Source organism: Rhipicephalus microplus, chromosome X (genome assembly GCF_043290135.1).
Source record: "Rhipicephalus microplus isolate Deutch F79 chromosome X, USDA_Rmic, whole genome shotgun sequence".
NCBI classification, from domain to species: domain Eukaryota; kingdom Metazoa; phylum Arthropoda; class Arachnida; order Ixodida; family Ixodidae; genus Rhipicephalus; species Rhipicephalus microplus.
Window position 1 is genome coordinate 268,563,373 of NC_134710.1, and position 15,966 is coordinate 268,579,338.

Sequence of the window (15,966 nt, forward strand, 5' to 3'; positions counted from 1 at the left end):
TCTGGCAACTAAATTATAAGACGCCTAACGCATAGAGTTTCTCAATATACACTAGAGGGAACTCTGGCGCTAGTGTCTATGGGAGCTGCAACACACGGCGCTTCAGCGAGCATAGAATGGTGGGTAGTCACAGAGGAAGTAAAGGTAAGGAGAGGCCCTGACGTCACTCGTTGTGAACCCGTGATGAAGCTGGAAGTCGGCTATATTGACTGGGCGAATTCTCCTCTCTTGTTTACATATGAATGCGAAGCAGAAGGCATGACTCCCTCTCTGTCTCAAAAAGCACGTGGCCTGCGCGCCGCGTGCGCCGGTGCTATCCGAAACCAACGGAACGGATTTCAACACGCTGTCTTGCCGAGATACGCTTGATGAAATCTCAGCGTATGGCTGTTGTACTCTTTCTTGCACTGTCGGCGTTTACGATAAACACGGCAAGTTGCACGCTAAGCTTTTTCTTTATTTGATGTGTTCTTTGTGAAAATAAAAATGATATTTCGGACATTGCCGCTCGACGAACCAGGCACCGAAATTTGTACAGCTTCTTTCAGATCACTTTTTCCCCCTTTTACGCTTCTCTTTACTCTTTATGAAATTTTCGGTAAGGCTGTGGGCGAGACACATTGATAAAAAAATGTCTTCCCTGCAATAAACCCGGAGGTCCGTAATTGTGCCCGTAAAGTCGGCGTCGGTGGAGCTTGTGTGCGTGGCAGCCCGTTGAGTTAGCGCTGGCCTCTTTGTTTTCGCCCCTCTTTTGCCCGACGCGCACTGTTTTCTACGGTTATCCCAAAGGCCATGATCTCATTAGGACGAAAGCAGCGAAGACCACTCGAAAACGCGTGGGAACACGTCTCCAGTGTGATTCACGTGCACTAAAAGGTACGCAGAACGGACACCAGGATCGCGGTAGGGCGAAAGGTGGGAAAGTTAGCCGAAGAAATGCGTGATAAAAAGTCTGCAGGAAGCTTCACGCGCTCGACACAGCCGCCAAAAACGGCCGGAAAAGCCAGTTTTTTGGGGGGATTTTTTGATGAAAGTATTTTCGAAGGTAGTGTCGTTGACGTCGTTACGTCGCAGCCGAGTTACAGTGTACTAGAAGAATTCTAGTACACTGTACCGTTGTATTTCAATCGGTTGCCATCAACATCGCCTTATCACGTGGTAAAGTTATGGCCAATGGCAGTTTGACGCTGGTAAAGTGTGGTGCGTTCAAAAAAAGGCATCAGCTGTCATAATAACAGATTCCCTATCTCTCTGTGCGGCCCTTTCTGTTGGTGCTGATAATCACGTAACAAAGGCGTTCCGTGTACTTGTACCTGCGCATTTGAGAAAAGTACGATTAGTTTGGTTGCCTGGACAGAAAGGTTTGTTTCTAATTGAATTAGCCGACTCCTTGGCTAAGTCGTGAATCAGCGAACCAACTCTACCGCTCTGTCTATCATCCGCTTATGTGACTGCTGCTCGATTCCGCAGACGTATGCTTATGGAAGTCTTTAAAGGTTCAGCACTAACAAACTCTACAGAATATCGCCATTTAATATATCCCTGGCGAAGAGACTTTTGCCGCACTCGAAAACAAGAAGTAGCTATCACAAAGCTGCGTCGCCGGGTACCAAATCTAAATTTCTTTAAACACAGGTCTACTCAGGCACCTTCGCCACTGTGCGCATTCTGTGATGAACTGAAAACAATAGATCATTTCTTTTTGACCTGCAGGCGGTTTAACTCATTACGAAAAACCCTTTTAAATTACCTTTACGTGGTATTGCTATGGACTTATCTGTGCCTGTGATTTTGTCTTTCGGAGCTTCCATTTCTGGTTTCTCTAATGCGACAGTATGCGCGGCCGTCCGGGACTATACTGAAGAAACTAATAGGTTGACTGAGTAACCAGTTTCATTATCCTAGCATGTCCACATTGTTATATTAGTAATAAATCAGATTATTGCTCTATTCTATAAATAAATTTGTTTATGTCAATTTTTTATGCATTACATGAAGAACCACACTTTCCTAGGCTATCGGTAATCATTCCATTATACCTCAATTATTCCAAATCTGATCAGTAACTTTTAGAATCACTCGATTCTTGGCCAATCCCCCATAGTGGGTATGGGCCACTAACAATAGGTGAACAACAACAACAAAAAAAGAAGGCTCACGGCAGTGGCCTCTGTGGCTGCTTGTAGTTCAGTTTTGTGGCTGTGCGTGCTGCAAGGAGCTCATTTTCGCAGTTTCGCCTCCTGGGCTTTTTTTCACACTGCCATGGCTACCAAGAAGCTGGGTAACCAGAACATCCAAGTTTTCGTCTGGTGCCGGTAAGCTTATGACCGTTTCTGTTGTTCGTAGCACGTCAAAATCCGTTATCATGATGTAGGGAACAGCAAATCTAAGATTTATTTTAACGTTACGTTAGTTGTCTTCAGCGACTCTTCAGCCCTTATTATTGAAGTCGCTTGGGGAAGGTGCAAGGGCACGTGGTGTTTTTTATGGTGTTATGTTAATTATGACCCGTGCGTTTCTTCTAGGCCTCCAACTGCAACGGAGAAAGGGAACGGCTCCGCCAGAGCTATCGAAAACATAGAGGAAAGGAAGGAGATCCTTGTAAATGACCGAGTAAGGCCGGAACGGACCCCTCGCAAATCGTTCGCGTTCGATAAAATATTTGGGCCTGATGCAAAGCAGGTAAGCATGAGCGCTCTTCCAGACCCGTACTGCTAGTTCTCGGCACTAGTGCCCTTCACGTAACAATTTTTTGTTTATTTGTGTTATGCAGATCGACGTGTACCGGGCAGTCATGGCGCCCACCATAGCCGAGGTCATCATGGGCTACAATTGCACAGTCTTTGCGTGAGTTTTCTTGCTGTGGTTGTCTTTTTCCACGTCTTCTTTGACCCATTTTTTTTGTAGGATTTGCAAAGGAACTGCCTACTGCACCGGCAGCCGCTAGAGCAGGCTGCGCAGTATGCTTCCGGCACTTCGTCACCATCGGCTGGCTAGAGTATCGTGACCAAACTGCCGGTATATTTGCTTTAGTGGGGTAGTGCCGGCAGCCGGCACAGTAGACCACGGCGAAGTTTACCGGCAGCTGGGATTGTAGACCGCATGAAAACTTGCCGGCCACTTTTGTGAACATATGTTCTCAGAAGTGGTTTCTGAGACCACTTCTGATTCATACAGCTAAAACTCTAAAGCCGATATTTTACAGCTGAAGAATGACTTTTTTCAATACAGCATGAAGCGACTCATCATTTAAAGTTCGCACAGAAAGAATGTAAACAACCTCGCAAAAACAGCTTAACATACTTTGAACCATGAACACATGGGCAGTGTTCAGTGCTGCCCAACTTTGTTCACTGCTGCCCCCGCAGTCTTCCCTTCTTTGTAGTCCATGTAATGTTCAATGTCAATTTCGTCTACCATTAAAGTGACGGCAGTCTCATGCGACTTCAGTTTCTTATATCCCTGGCCAATGTATTTATGAAATTTCTGATCACCTGATTTATTCTGAGGTGATAGCTTGAAGGACGAGCATACATTTCTGATAATACTCGGATGTGGCAAAATCGAAGAACCTGATCTCCTAAAAAACTTATGAGCATGGGGAGATATATTGTGCAATATGCAGGCAAATACCATTATTAGTGACGAGTATTGTATTCTCTCTCAACCAACAACACTTGCCGCCTCAAAAATTTGAGTGTCCTTTCTATTCTCAGGGACATTTTCCTCAATCTTTTTAAAGAGATTTGCTATAAAATAAGCAGCTCCATCAGGGGAAGCTTTGTCGCCAGAAATCGGCTGCAACTTATTCAGTTTGTCAAGTAAATGGTTAATATTACTGATGTTATCTGGCACAACACAGTCACCTATGCGTTTTACGAAGTTACTGTGTACACACACAGTAATACGAAGCTCTCCGAACACAGTTGTAGTGACGTGAGGGCCACCGCGCACCCTGTGGTCATAAAAACCTGCGGAGCACCATTCCAAACAATGTGCTGCTCTCCTCTCTGTTTCTACTTTGTCTCTTTCACTCTTGCCCCTTCCGGTGCACCTGCTCTATTTTCGACTATCTGGTTGCAGAATAAAGCATACGCTGTTACTGAAAAAATGTGTTCGTCTCGTACAAGCTGGCTCTACATAGTAACAGAGGACTGAAAAACAGGCAAGCACTCATTTACAATGTGCAGGAACGTGGCGCAGTTTGGGGGACAAATAACGATCCACTCATCTAAAATGCATTTCCCTTTTAGGCGCTCCATCAATTCAGGAAAAGACACAAATTTGGCGGCTTTTGTTTCTCACGCTGGAAGGCGGCGGAGTCATCAATAGCATGAGCAAGACTGTCTGCCTCGAGGCGCGCTTTCTTGGCATCTGAAGATTTCTTTGTTGGGAGGGCATCTTGCTTCGACAGATACGAAGGGCAGCCAAGAAATGTAGATGGCACTGATCCAAGGCGCAGACGGGACACCTTTAGGGGAAGTTCAAGCATTTTTCCTGCCCGGAGATTTGTATACGATGATGTACACTCGATACATGACGAGTGTAAGTTTAAGACATATACCTGCATTACAGTAGCAAGGGTGCAGAGCGCAGGATTACCCTTGCGATATAATCAAAAAACATAGCGCTTGTCATGGCTCCCTTATAAACCGCCAATTCATGGTAACAGTAGTGAGAATAAACTTCGTACCTTGTTGTTAGCAGTAGGCACAAAATCCCGTCTAGAAGTCGAGCTTATCCATTTCTTGAAGATCATTTCATCGTTCGGGAACGAAAACGCTTGCACCTTGTTTTCTGTCTTGTAGTTGCTCGCACAAATAGGCACACAATCCTTATTTAGCATGTCGAGACCTGCATTCCGCAGAAGTAGCAGTAGAAAAACAGGACAGGAGCGACTGGTTCGACGAACTGGCCACAAGCAGCAAGAGAGGAAAAGTGCCGTTGGGAACTTGGAAGAAGAAGGGACGGGAGGGTCGGTTTGAGGAGCCGACTCGTAGAACGGCGATCACTAGCGTCACCTGGGAGGGCGTAGGCTTTGAAAATATTTAGCAGGTGTTGGCTTAACTAACTTTGAGGTTTGTCTGTTTTTTATTTCACACAACGACACAAATGGTCTGCTAGCTTAGACAAGCCTTTCCGTCTCCTTTGCTTTGACCTTTAGCATCGGCGTTATCTGGGGGGGGGGGGGGGGAGGGGCGCGTGTAAATATCCCCCCCACACTTAAGTTCCGCTGTAACAGCTGCATTGTCTCTTTACATCTTGCCATGCCGCTTTTTTATTTTTGTAAGCAAAGTTAGGACGGATGGAACAATGATGCTTCATATATTTATCTTCCCAGTTTCTTTGCAGCACACGTACGCATTTCAGATGAATATGTGTTTATAAGTGACACTTTCTTGAATAAGCCTGCTGTACAACCATGCAATGTGAAGCCTCTTAAACATCCTCAATATTCTTGCTTGTGCTTTTGGCTTTCTTGCTGGTCTATGCTTCGACAGAATTATTGCAATCATGCCGGGCACCCTGGCCTTAAGAAAAATGCCATCATCAGCGTAGTTCACAAATTTTCTCATAAGTTTGTCCCATTCGATTATAAACATGGCCTGAGTAGGGCAATAACTTCTGCCTGACCCAAGCCCCCCCCCCCTTCCCGCTTTCCCCTTCTTTACTGCCCACACGCATGCAGAGCTGTTCGGTTTCCAGCAAAGCTCAAACACACTGCCTTATTGCTTTGTTCCCACTTGTCCCTAGGTGTTTTTTTTTTCTTCTTTAAGTGTGAATTATCTCGTCAAAATTGCCTTTTTTATCTGTACCACAACTAGTCTGCAGTGCCTCTGTAGCTTGCTTGTCACCGCTCTAATTCAAAATTTCAGATACGGTCAAACAGGTACAGGCAAGACCTTCACCATGGAAGGCGACAAATCGAATGTGAACTTGGGCTGGGCTGACGACCCCTTGGCTGGCATCATTCCACGCACGCTACAGCAGCTGTTTGAAAAGCTGCAGTCGCAAGATCTTGAGTTCACCATCAATGTGTCCTTCCTTGAGTTGTAGAATGAGGAGCTTGAGTTGTATAATGAGGCGTCGCAATGGAAATATTGAAAGTGAAATTTTCTGGTGCTTCAAGCAAGTGTGTTAAACTGTCAAATTAGAATATTATTGGCAGACGTGCCTCTGGTGCTGCTTGGTTGCAAACTCTCAGACCAACTATGGACCGGTCAGCGTGCACTTGATGCTGTGCAAGAGCAAGTGCTCTCAGTGAACAGTAAGCAGCCTTATTTAAGCAAATGGGCCTTCCCATCCACACACAAAAAAATATTTTATTGTTATGAATGGTAGTGGCTGAAAAAGCCTGCTAGAAACTTGAAATATCGTACAAAGGCTGTGATAAGTTGTAAGTATATTGTACTAAGTTTGTACGGTTTCATAAGTGTTGTAAGTGTCTACTTCTTGTGCTCTAGTTAGGATTACTTTGATTATTATGCTATAAACTTATTATTATCAGGCTAAGTATTGCTGCAAAGCAGTGACCGTTTGCATAGCGTCCGTGCATCTACTCTAACGACACTCTCCTATTTTAAACGTGCACTGGAACCAGCCGGCTCCATGCTGCTAAGCTAACTTTAAACAGCCCCCCCCCCCCCCCCCTGCTCGTGCAGAGTTTGGGTATTTTTGGACTTTGGCTAGTAAGCACCCATTTTTCTGGATTGTGACTGTCCTATGTAAAGAGAGTTGACTCCATTCATTCAAAAAATTTCACTCCATGCCAACCTCTCCTATGTGCTTATTGCAGGAAGTTCTTTCCGGTGCAGTTAGGTTTATTAATCTTTTGTAAGCACCAGGCTTTGCGGTGCGTATACTCTAATTTCAGTAAGCCTGAGTTAGAGGGACACTAAAGACAAATCTCAAATCGGATTTGATTGTTCAAAGAGTGGTCTAAAAACCTCACAGTGCCAGTTTTGTGCAAAGAAAGTACGTATTTTGAAATAAAATCTTGTTTGAGCGGTTCGCAGGGTGTTATCGCACTTCAAATCACCCGCCTGAAAGTGGTCTTTCTGACGTGGCTGTTGCCGTGCCCAACAGTGCTCGCTTTTACAGCATGGATGCCAACACTATTAGCAGCAGAACAAAAGTAGCGGGCGCCAAGGCAGCAGCAAAGGCCATTGAACTATATCCTCCTAGCTTGGTTGAATTGAATTCCGCTAGATGGCACCATCTATCCAGCCTAACCAAGCAAAAACGGAACTATCGAACCACTCACGCCAGTTCTTATAGTATCGCCAAGCGGTTCTTTCTATAAATCAAGCAGGAACGAACAAGCAGCACTTTATTAGGTCTCTTGATGCACAGAAATTTTTTGTATTGCAGCAGTTTGATTACTAGTGAACAATTGTAGTCGGACGCTCTTGCATCATCCATATGATTTTCGAAATTTCCCACTTGCGGGGCACGTCGTGTGATATATTTCGCTTGAATTCTCGTTAAGTAGGGCACTGCTGTTGATAATATTGCCGTTTTAGATGTTGTCATACATTGAGTTTTCTCTCTGACATAAATTATTTTCCTTTAGTGGTCCCTCTAAGGCAAATGGAGATGTCGTTTCTTTTGCACTTGATCACCACTGGAATAGCCTGGCTTCCTATTGCCTTCTTATTCTCAACTCATTTTTTTAACCCGTGTGCACATAGCATTTTATTGTTTTTGTTTTGCTTTTTTTCTACTAATGTTTGGCTGTATCTTGGAACGGGAATAAGGGAAATGAATAATCGCTGATATCTCTATTGCACTGCTTATCTGGAAAATCCATTTAGGAAGAACGAATAGGAAAGAAGAATAAAAGAGTGAGCTGACGGAAGTCATCCAGGCTGGGCGTATCGCTAGTCCAAGATTTATGGGCTCCTAGCGAACCATTTGACCCTGTTAACGAGAAATTTCTGGTCTCCAAGGCTTGATCCTGCAAGCTGGGCCTCCCACCTCGGGACGTTAGGCCCTATTATAGGCAGCACCAACGGGTGGTGCCCATACTCAACCTCCCTGTCCTTCCTTCCTCTTCCTCCTCTTATACCATACGGTGGTGGTTACTGGTTGCTGAGTGTAAGTTAGCTTATGGATACATGCAAATACATCATGTCCTGGTGAAGGAATTTTCTTCTCCTTAAACATCAAGCTGGCAGACTGCATCTAATAAAAACAAATTTAGGTTTTTTTTGGGCTTTGTGGTTCATGATATTTTCAGCTGAGCTTTGAACAAGTTTTGCTGCATTATGTAAGCAGATGAGTCGCTGCAGTGGCATAGTCGTTATTGCACTTGGCTGCTCGCCTGAAAGATGGCCAGTTTGATTCCAATCACGGTGCTCTAGTTTCAATAGTGGCAAAGTAATAATTACTATTAATTGTTGGGGCATTACCTGAAGGACTCTAGAGAAATTTTGGACTACCTGGGTTTCCCTAAAATTGCATCTGAATTTAATCACATGGACTCCCAGCATTTTGCCTCCATTGAATGGGGGCGCAAGTGCTAGAGGCCAGTGCCCTGTGCCCATTACAGTAGACATCAAAGATCCTCATGTGTTTGAAATCACTCCCCTACAACGTGTCATAGCTTGAGTGAATTTAGTGGATTGAATCCCACAAACCCGCCAACAATCTGAAATAATCGTGTGAGACCATCTGTATTTACATCTAAATATATTCTTGCAACCGGGATGTCATTAGAATAATTTAGGGTGGTGTGATATTCTACTTCCAGCACGGGAACGTCTTGTCTGGGAGCTCACTGTTTCTGCTGTATTTTTTTACGGCTCGGTGATATTCCCGGGGCTCGAGGAGATCATGGTGCACAACCGCGAAGAGGCGTTCTTCATCCTCCAAAAGGGTGCAGCAAAACGTCAAATTGCAGCTACACTTCTCAATGCAACGTCTTCGCGAAGCCACACAGTAGTCTCGGTCACAGTTCACATCCACGAGACAACGGACGATGGCGAGGAGCTAGTAAAAACTGAAAACTCAACCTCGTGAGTAATGGTGTCACTGACTCTAACACCCGAAAAGCATTCTCGCATGTGCTGTTAACTTAATTCCTTTGTTTCCTATGCAATGTTGCCTCTAAATATTCTCAATTTGTCCCCTAAGATCTCTGCATTTAACTCTCCACTTTAATTGGCTGAAGTTGTCTGTGCAGCTATTGCATTTTTCTTGTCCATTTGATCACCTCAGTATAACTGAAACATAGTTTCTTCTTGCCTGTTTTTCGTATCGGTTTATTTCTGCTCAAGCCTGCATTGATTTGTTTTTCATCCCATTTCACACCAAGGTTGATCTTGCGGGGAGTGAGTACATTGGCCGATCAGGTTCCATTGAGAGGAGAGCGCGTGAAACAGGTAATTTTCTTGTTCTTCGGAGACTATTAGAGTACGTACCTCTGGTAATCGAAACGGCACATTTCGTTGTATTCTGTATGCTTAAAAAACATTTGATCCGTTTTCGTCAGTTTTGATAGTATTATTATGCTATGGGTTAAAATTTGAGTGTATTTCTCAACTTCATTTTGATGAGGGCTCAAAAGAATTTTGTCTACTCTATGATATGTGCCTCCAACTGCGTTGTGGTTCTGGCACGTAACATACTTGAATTTATTTTCAGAGTTTATATAAGTTTAAAGTTTATAATTTTAGTTGTAATTAGTAGACAAAAGGTGCTGATAGCACTGCTTATTTTTTAGGAACGCAATCAGAATTTTTGTGTGTATAAATGCTTAAATAATTATACTAAATTATTTCTCGCAGTACCGGTGTCTCAGTTTTCTATGCGTTTACTCTGCACTATCCCGGTTTACTTGTTGTACCTTAAGCCCTTGCATGCACTTTGTCACTTGTCAAGTATGCATGTTTTGATGTTCAAGGTATGGTGTCTCATTGCCATTTGCATGACTCTCGCAGGCTTTATCGACCAGTCTCTCCTGACTCTGGGTCGTGTCATACCTGCTCTAGTTGACAAAGGACCGCATGTTCCCTACAGGTATTTGTGGTCCATCATATTTCAATTTACACAGCCTTTGTTTGTGCATGATACCGCCCACAACGTTGTGGGATTTTCCAACTTGGGGTTTTTGTAAAATTTTGACGTGATTGTATAAGCGTTATACACCAAGTATTTTAAAAACCAGTTTTATTATCACAATTCCTGCTGTTTGAAAACTGAGTAAAATCTGAAACAGCAGGTGCCGATATAGAAAACAGTGTTGGCTATAAAATCTGCACTGAGCTTCATTAGGTGCAGACATATGTCATATGGTATCTGCAATCGCCAAAACTTCAACTTGGTTGAGATGTAAACTATGCGTCATTACTTTTTAGCTATTGAACCAGTCCTAGTAGAGGAAATGAATGTGAAAGTTTTAATGTTCAAATTCAGAGAGAGCTCTGCACTATGTACGCTGCCATTTTTTAAAAAAAATATTTTTAGATTTTGATCGTAAGCTGATTGCCTTGTGTTTGACAAGGGCTGTTTAAAATGACACCTCAAGTATGTTAGGCAAAAAAGTGCAGTTAATCGCAGTTTAATTATTCATATTGCACAAAATATGCCCATCATACAAATAGTGATCAATAGTAAAACTGATCAAATAGTGAAAGCCACACGTTTGTGCTTGTAGATTGATCGTGGCAATAGCTGGTGTGTAATCATCAGAAGATTTAGTTATTCTTTAGCATGCAGTATCACGTATTAGTGTCTGAAAAGTAGGAAAACAAGAAGTAAACATTCTGAATGTACTACAATGTAGAGCGTCAGTTCCTTATTCGCATTAAAATTTTTTCTCTAGACGGTCATTAAGAAAACCAGAGAAAACTTTCTTTTCATGTCAATAATTTCTGAAATCTTGCATTTCTTTTTATAAAATGAAAGTTTATGCTAAAAAATTGTATAGCTCACGTCTTTTATTGCATCGCAAACAAGCTTCAGAAATAGAAGATTGAGCAACCTGCAGTAGTGGTATCATTTCATCTTCCTGGCAAAAATATATAGGAACCTTGTGTGTACAAACTAAGTTGTCATGATTACTGATCAAGCAACCGCACTGACAAAGTAATATAAAAACACTCGTTAATGTTGTTGTGCCCAGTTTTTTATGCATAACAGGCTTGTGGCAATGAGTAGCGATGGCATTTATTTTAGTCTGATAAGCGCCGTGCAAACGCTAGAAGAAAAGGTCAGTGCCTGTGTTTACCAGAGTGGAGTACGATTTATTTTGATGAATCATCAATTATATGCATAGTGTGTCTTCCGCAAGTCGTGTAGTTTCCATCTATTCTTGGGATTGTGAAATGCTTTTGTAAATGCAGTGTCGTAATTTTTTACTTACACATACATTATTGCAAACCTTGGCTGGTTGACCCAGTGCAATGCATCAATTCCAACAGCTTTGCTTATTGTCGCTCTTATACACTATTTACCAAGTGGTATTCACTGTCAATGCGTCATGTTGGCAAAACATATCTTCTGGTGCGGGTTGTTGTAGGCACCAGCCCTGACAGCTTCTGGCATCTCAAAAACTTGGTGGGATTAGCATTGTAAGTGGCACAGCATAGCAATGGTGCCTGTGTTATGGCAGAAAACTGGAAACTTTAAGCATTGTTGTTTGGTTTCCTGTGAAATATCTGAAAGCGTTCATACCCACACACATGTTCCCACATACGTTGTTACAAACACAGTGAACTTGTGGATTAGCACAAGCGGACTGTGCATATAAAAGAATCCCAATTCAGCAGAAATAGAACTGTTATTTTCCAGATGAGAGCTTCTCATATCATGCAGGTTGTTTTCGGTATGTGATCCTACTTACGTTTAAATTTGGCACACATTTTCATGCAGTGTTAACAGCCAAATTCCAGCAATCGAAGCCAAGCTCCATGCCATGGAGAGAGACAAAGACAAGGATCTAGGTCAGTGCTTGCTTGCTACACCTCCTGCCCCATCATGGCCTGCATCAGTGGAGCAGCCTGAGAACCTGCACTAACCAAGACCATACCGTCACCTCCAGAAGGCATCAAAATGACGTTATACGACTGTGCTACATGTATAGTTCAGTAGAACATAACATTATTCTTGTCACCTCACCCGAGACTGCCATCTTCAACCCAATTTTCAGCACTCGTTTGTACAAATTCTGTGCTACATTTTGCAGTGTGATCAGTCATGAACCTTTCCTGAATGTGTTCTTGTACTGGACTCGCTTTACATTGTCATTTCAGAACCCTTGAATAGATTACACTGAAGACAAGTGTAAATTGAAAAGATGAAATATATTTCTTATTGCCAAAAGTGGGCTGGAGAGCCCTGATATTTTGTTCACTGTCAAAAAAAAAAAAAATGTTGGCTTGGGGCAGATTCAACGGCTCCAATTAGTTTACAGCTCAATTTTGGTATGGCGATCTAAAAGCTTATATAAGGGTTTACAAACTATTTAGTAACACTGACTTGCTATGGAACATAAAACTTAATATTCTTATGTGGCGACACATTCCCACAGTAGTATCTCTTTGTATCTATGGTGCACGAGTAAGTTTTGCCACAAGAGAGATTCCTTTCACATGCAAAATAGTAATAGGTTTATTGTTGTAGTGCTACAGTACGCATACTCAAATAAAGCCTTTTAACAGGAATACCGAGCAAAATAGAGGGTGGAAGTGCTGCGCCAAACCGCTTTTGCTTCACCATACTGCTCTAAATTGCATTATTTCACCGAAACTGCTAGCGCACTTTCTTTGGTGCCTTTATGTACCATCATCCGCGACAAGGCAAGCCCAAGCGAGTGTCTATCATCATCATCATGATCATCATCATCATCATCATCATCATCATCACCACCTGATTCGCCCTCCGTAACGCTGGTGATGGCGCGAAACAGCAATCTCGCCTGAAGGACGAAGCAATGAATGCTATGACAATTATTTGGAACGTTATGCGAAGTAGGGCTTTCAGCTAACTTTTTTGCATCCGATTCGTCTTATGTGTTTTCCGGCGCACCCATTTTTTTCTGTACTTTAGTGTTTGTCTTAAGAGTGTATCAGTACCTGCCATTTCATAATATTTTTATTTTATGTTTTTATATTCAAAGAGTATTACTATTATTCCTGCTGGTGCAAATCTCACTTGGAGGCAAGTGCAGAAAAAGAGTGGCCGTCCCATCGAAGCTCTATAAAACCTCTGGAGTGGCAGTCCCACCTCCGTCAATGGGAGCATGTGAAGCCACCGGCAGCCGTATTGCTATAATCGCGGACCTTTTTTTTTTCGTGACAAAGCAGCCAATGCTACAGAGCCAAATCGTGCATATTCTACCACTAATGAATGTAGTCCTAAATTGGTGTCTTTGTTTTCGACGCAACATATGAAAATTTTGCCTTCTTTTTTTCCATATTGCTCCTTGACACAAGACATAGCTCACACCGGTAAGATATTTATATTTGTTTTAATTTATTTGTTGTGACAGCATGTTTCTGAACGCGTAAAAATTTTGCACCTTTTACACCTGGAATGCCAAGGGTGTCTTTATTGATATGAAATGCTGGCCGCGCACAGCCATCACTTTTCACGGCGGTACGGGACGCTTTACATACCGGAATACTTCGCGGAGAGGTACATGTGCAGAAGGTTTGCCCCAGGAGCTTTCCCTTCATTGCCAAGACAAATTGTCCGCGAGTACAGAGTGAAAACGAACAAGACCGCCATAGACTGCAATGGAATATGCGCGGCGTCGCGTTGGTTTGCAGTCCCAACATAAAAATTGACATTTAAGCCACTTTGAGGTCAAATGTACAAACACTTGCCTTTTCTCGATTATAAAACAAATTATTTCATGCACGAATTGTCAGCTGGAGGCTTTCAGAATAAACAGTTGTCATAGGGACGCTTCGCATATCGTGGTTGCTGGTGCAACGTATTCCCACTTGTGTTTATGGGAACGAGGTTTTTTTGTGATATAACGGTGTCAGTTCTCAAGGAGAAAACAAAAGCTAATTTGAAATAGACTATTCACTCTAGATAAGCACAGATCCATCACACAACATTTCACTAACAGAAGGATGAAAGTTTGGGCAATTGATGATCATGTCATTTCTGTTAGGCACAGCGCACAATTTTAAACAAAAAACAACAACAAAGAGAACAAAACGAGGCAGCTCTCATCTTGTGTTTTCCCTCTCCTATTTGACCTCATCTTCGCTAAATATGCTAGAGGGCCTTGACAAAATGACATTTCATCAGCTCCATGCCAGTCGTTAACTGGGTTGAGGGGTTCAGCTCCACCGCGCACTTTTCTTCAAGAATTTCTCACTTGCACACATCTGTGTGTATATATATATATATATATATATATATATATATATATATATATATATATATATATATATATATATATATATATATATATATATTGTGAGACGACGTCAGGTACGAAGGAGCGACCGTTTTATTGTCAACCCAGACGCGCGAGCCAGCAACCGAACAAGCAGCGAGCCGCTACGATGATGATGATCACGGTGCTTTGTATGCGCAGGTGAAAGTGAAAATGATGAGCAACACAATCAGCGCTCACACTATTTCCCCCCTACACGAAAGCGGTCTGCAAGACGTTCATTTAGTAGGTGTATGAGCGCTGGATATAAGGTTTCAGGCGAGACACATGGACGATCTCGGTCCCGCGACGACGGCGATCAGAAGCCGAAGTAACCGGCGCGACGCGATAATTTACGGCCGATGTTCGTTCAAGCACGGTGTAAGGACCCAGGTATCTGTGAATGAATTTTTCACAGAGGCCGGGTGTGCGAACAGGTGTCCAGAGGAGCACTTCGTCGCCTGGGTAGAATGACACAACTCGACGTGTCGCATCACAACGAACTTTTCGCTGGGCCTGAATGGTAGAGGTGTTGGCGCGGGCGATTGTGCGGCAGTGGTTGACACGGGCAGCGAATTCTTCCGGAAGGGACGCAGATGGGACAGAAGGCGTGGACAAAAAGCTGGTGTCTAGAACAAAAGATGGTGCACGGCCATACACAAGAAAAAACGGGCTGTAACTTGTAGTGCGTTGTATGGCAGTGTTATAGGCAAACGTGACGAAAGGTAGTATTGTGTCCCAGTTCTTGTGATCGGGTTGGACATACATAGAGATCTTGTCTGACAAAGTTCTATGAAAACGCTCAGTAAGACCATTGGTTTGCGGATGATATGCCGAGGTGGTCTTATGGATTGTGTCAGAGGCCTGTAAAACTTCAGCGAGCACACGAGAAAGAAATGTCTTGCCACGGTCACTCAGGAGAACACGAGGGGCGCCGTGGCGCAGGATAATGGCACGCAGAACAAAGTCGGCTACTTCGCTGGCAGCTCCAGTAGGAAGAGCTGCCGTCTCAGCGTAGCGAGTAAGATGGTCTACGGCAGTAACAATCCAGCGGTGACCGGCGGCGGTAAGCGGAAGGGGTCCGTATAAGTCTATGCCGACGAACTCGAAGGGAGCGGATGGGCACGGGAGAGGCTGTAGAGGGCCGGCGGGAAGAGATGTCGAACGTTTTCGGTGCTGACATGATGAACAGGAAGTGACGTACCTGGAAACACTAGTGGAGAGGCCAGGCCAGAAGCAGCGAGTCTTAATGCGATCGTAGGTTTTATGAAAACCCAAGTGGCCAGCCGTCGGGTCGTCATGAAAGGCTTCTAAGACTTGGAGTCGAAGTGAGCGAGGTATGACCGGGACCCATCGGCTACCGAGAGGATGGTAAGTTTGTCGAAGTAGCGTTCCGTCATGAAGTTTGAAACGCGTGAGTTGTCGTCGCAAGCGGCTGTTGGGAGCACGAGATGAGCCGGTGAGCCGATCGATGATTGTACGGCAGTATGTGTCTGCACGTTGGAGCGAGGTGAGGTCTGCGGATTGAAGGAAGTCATCCGGTGCAGTGGGCTCGATGGGACTAAGACTGG

At 43.6% G+C, this 15,966-nt stretch overlaps 1 pseudogene; it reads left to right on the forward strand.

The window, feature by feature from the left end:
* Positions 1-712: 712 nt before the first annotated feature.
* Positions 713-12,019, forward strand: LOC142775249 (kinesin-like protein KIF11; annotated as a pseudogene).
* Positions 12,020-15,966: the final 3,947 nt, after the last annotated feature.